Consider the following 4,802-nt stretch of genomic DNA (forward strand, 5'->3'; position numbering starts at 1 on the left):
TGGTAAGATAGCCAATAATTAGTGCTTGTGTGTGTGCGCGCAACTAGTGACAAAATGCATTCCAGCGTGTCTGCTGCGTGATCACATGTAGTTCTGCGGCAACGTTGCACTCTTATCTGAAGTTCATCTGGAGCATGCTTGACTCTTTTAGCGGAATTGGAGGCAAACAGAGGACTTATGACTTGCTTCAGTGTAATAAACAACTTAAATGACAAACTTTGTGTTAATGTTTCGTGTAAGTGAGAGGACAACACGGACACATTATTAACGGCTTCAGGGGGTGTGACCTGATGGCAAGACTGTTGTCTCAGTAATTACAGGCTCCCTTGTGGATATTACTAAAAATCCCTGCTATCCAGGCTTCCTGCGAGACATGCATAGTGCAGTTTAATTTCTGTCAGATTATAGTAAGCACCCCAGTATAGGCATATTTTTCATTAATAGGTATTTTGAAAACGAGGTAAGCTCAATTACTAACAAAGCCCTTCTCTTAGGGGTCTATCGTCACACTGGTGAGAAACCCCCGTGTGCTTTGATACTACAAGATTAAGTGCAGAGTGGCAGGATTTCAGCTTGTAGACTGGAGGAAGTAGAACTGAACAATTAATCCAATTCAAATTGATGTGTAGCATAATACAGTTTTTAAGCAAGAGCTGCAGTTTGGAGAAAGTCCATTTTGGTTGCTTGGTCTAGTATATGTATATTTTATGTGTATTTATATACTTTCTAGACAAATTCAGTTGTTAAGTGCTATCATGAAACATGAAATAGGAATGTTCGAGACGAGTTCTTTTCAGATCGATACCAGTGCGAGTGAGTACCAAGTATCGGTGCCACTCGTATTTTTGATACATAAAAAAACCCCACAATGACACATAGTTTTAAATATAGACCTATATATCCCAATATAGTATTTCATCTTAAAATTGCATGAAATTAACTCATTCACTCGCAGCCATTTTCACTGAAGCAACCCCCTTCGCTCCCAGCTGTTTTACTGGATTGGGACTGATTTTGCAAAGCTCACAGAATATTGTGTTCTATTCCTATAAAAACTTGGAACCTACCAAAAGTTTCTTCTTTCATCAGGAAAAAAAAAATACAATTTGTTAAATGAAGAAAGAACTATAACCACAACTCCAACAGTTTGCATTCTTTGGTATCATTCCAGGAGAGTGGATTCCCAACCAAATTAATCAATTATTAAATCTTTCTATTTCTGCAGTACAACTTTATATTGAATACTGAGTGTGAACAGTTACTGACTTTTTGTTTGGTTCTGCCCCTTCTGGCCTTAATTGCTACATAGCTGCGGCACTAGTGGAAGATTACTAATGGAAACTCCAACTGGGATGAAACGGTTTTCAGATTTATTGCCTCTGGCATTGGTGCAAATGTCATGTGTTACTGAAGCAGTAGCTCCTATGTACAGCTGTATGGTAAAAAGTCATGTTCTATGACTGAAGCTATAATTAGACATCCGTGTACGGTAATTTGGAGCAATATATGGAATGTTGAAAGTTGTGCTATGGCTACCATTTTGCGTGACGGTTGGTGGCAAGTAATGACACCCTGTTGATATACTATATGTGATCTGTGCTTTTCTGTAAGCCAGTAAGCTGTCAGTGAAGCATCCACTCACCACTGTCTGTTGTTGTTGCTATGACAACCACATCAACAATTCCATAAAGCCAAATCTTCTCCATAGTAAAAGTATGGTGGGTTAATGTTGTTATGGTAAAAGTTGTATTTAACTCATTCACTGCCATTGATGGCTATAGATGTCAAAACACATTTGGGTTGATTTCCCTTTTAAACATGCTGAGCATTTGTATTGCTATTTTCTTAAATTTTATAAATAGTGGCCCCCAAATAAGACGTACTCACAGTATGATCTACCCAGAATTTAAATGCCTGGGGTGAAATAATAATAATAATAATAATAATAATAATAATAATAATAATAATAATAATAATAATTATTATTATTATTATATATAATAATAATAATAATAATAATAATAATTATTATTATTATTATTATTATTATATATAATAATAATAATAATAATCCATCTATCCATCCATTTTCTTGACCGCTTTTCCTCACAAGGGTCGCGGGGGTGCTGGAGCCTATCCCAGCTGGCTTCGGGCAGTAGGCAGGGTACACCCTGAACTGGTTGCCAGCCAATCACAGGGCACACAGAGACAAACAACCATACTCACAATCACACCTATGGACAATTTGGAGTGTTCAATTAACCTGCCATGCATGTCTTTGGAATGTGGGAGGAAACCGGAGTACCCGGTGAAAACCCACGCAAGCACGGGGAGAACATGCAAACTCCACCCAGGAAGGCCGAAGCCCGGACTCGATCTCACGTCCTCAGCACTGGGAGGCGGACGTGCTAACCAGTCAGCCACCGTGCTGCCTAATAATAATAATAATAATAATAATAATAATAATAATAATAATAATAATAATAATAATAATAATAAGAATAAGAATAAGAATAAGAATAAGAATAAGAATAATAATAATAATAATTATTATTATTATTATTATTATTATTATTATTATTATTATATAATAATAATAATAATAATAATAATAATAATAATAATAATAATAATAATAATAATTATTATTATTATTGTTGTTGTTGTTGTTGTTGTTGTTGTTGTTTTTGTGTTTGAACAACATTTGAGAAATTAGATTAAATTGTACTGGGTACCTATTATTGTGACCAGTGTGTGTATAAATCGATAGATGTAGACCAGGAATGAGTCATATGCCCATTTGTCTTCAAGCAATTCACTTTTAGTTAGATTGCAATTTTTTATATTATTTATGAAATTGTATCATCATCATCTTAGAATAAATTGTTTGTATTTTTACAAATAAAATATTTTAAAGTACACAATGTTACACAAACAAAGCATTATTGTGTGTGTATGATATATTTTTAAATGGTAAATATAGTACCGCTTTATCTACACTAGACAAAGAAGCTCAGTGTTACAAGAATAATCTTGTTTAGTATGAATCAAGCTCAAGCATTGTTTCCATTGTACATAAATAATATAGTTTTAGTGAGTAAATGTCAAAGTTCCTAAACCAACTTGAAGAAAACAGTGCACTGTAATCGGCAACCACTGTCTAGATTGTTCTACATATTAATAGAGTAATATTAAATATTTGTGGAAAATGTTTTCTTTCCCTAATGTGCAACTTTTTCCCTTCAAATTTATTCTCTTAGTATTTAGACTTTTTTCTTTTTTCCTCCCAGTCAAGCTCTATTCGTTTGTGTTAAAGTCTTCAATATCGGCGCATGTGGCTGACTATAATTTGCATAAAGCTGAAGAAATTCCTCTTTCAACGCATCCTGCTTGCGAACGTTGCTCCCGAGCCTCCTTTCATGATGACGCAGTGTGCATCAGAGCTGCTTGGCTTCAACCCTGTCCTAAGAGCCGCCTACCATCTCCTTGCTTTCTTATCTTAATGACCATTAACCGCTTCTGCTTTGTGTCAACTTAAAGGAAGGGACAGGAAGCGGGAGAAAAAAAAACAAAAAACGCGTAAAAGGAGCCCGAAGAGCCAAAGAGATAGTGAGGATTGTGAGAGCGTGAGGGAAAGAGGGCCCGACATAGAAAATTCCTCATGGCTGATAAGCGGAAGAAGGAGATCCAGTTTACTGCACAGATAGGGTAGGAATGTGTGGCCAGATGATGCTGACTGGCTCCATGACTATGTTGCCCGTATCTCGGCCTGCCAAGACACATCACCGCTGACTGCCTACATGCTTGCGTCCAAACTGCTGATTTCCCAGAAGAAGAATACTGCATTTGTTGTGCGCTTTCATGACTTACTTCTGCACTATAATATCACACGGCCCTAATTACTATATATTACGACCGCAGTGTGGTGAAATCCAGCCATCCAAAAGCACTCTACCAGCAGACTGTGGTATATATAATATTCATATATGCCTGTTGTCTAATTTTAGTGTGATGACTATGTGCTACAAACGTCAGGGCTCAATGCTCCTTCCCCTTGAAAACACACAATTTCATGTGAATTATTGGTCAGCTACAATAGCAACAACATTGACATGAGAGGAAATGGAATCCAGCCCAGACTGTATGGAGCATGGCCAGGTAGTCGGAGAGGGCATTTAAGCCATGCAACTGAGCTCCCAGCGTTTTAATTTACAATAAATCACAGTGCATAGATGGCTCCTAAAAAGGCCTGCGCAGACACTGTCTGTAGGTCAGAGACGGAGAGAAAGAGCAGATTGGGTTAGTGGGAGCCAGGGCTGAATGAGGATCAGACTCCCACTCAGCTGTCTCCAGAGGAAATCAAACAAGCCTGCGCGGTTCATTATTTCGTCAGTCGACTCAGCAGCGGAGAGCACTGGCGACACGGCCATTTATTCGGAGTCTCCGCTGACCTCGTTTAGCGTGGCTTACAATCAGAGGAGCCGCTTGGTTGCTGCGTGGTTAAGTATTCGCTCCTGGCATTGCTACTTGAAAGGTCAAGATTTCTGTTGCTTGTATCCAGAAAAGATCTCCTGGCTTTGGAATCTGTCCAGAGTGGACGACCATTCAGTGAATGTGTGTATTGTGATCAGATGGTAGGGAGAAACCCGGCTCGATATGCAACCTGTGAACTGCAATTGCCTCACTTTTTTTAAAAAAAAATTGTATTGCCATGTATGTTTACAATTACAACCCAGATGTATTCTTTCTGATTATATTTTATAAAGGGGTGAAAGTGGCTAGAATTTCTACACAAAGGTCAC

The sequence above is a fragment of the Vanacampus margaritifer genome, chromosome 6 (assembly GCF_051991255.1).
Source record: "Vanacampus margaritifer isolate UIUO_Vmar chromosome 6, RoL_Vmar_1.0, whole genome shotgun sequence".
Classification (NCBI taxonomy): Eukaryota; Metazoa; Chordata; class Actinopteri; order Syngnathiformes; family Syngnathidae; genus Vanacampus; species Vanacampus margaritifer.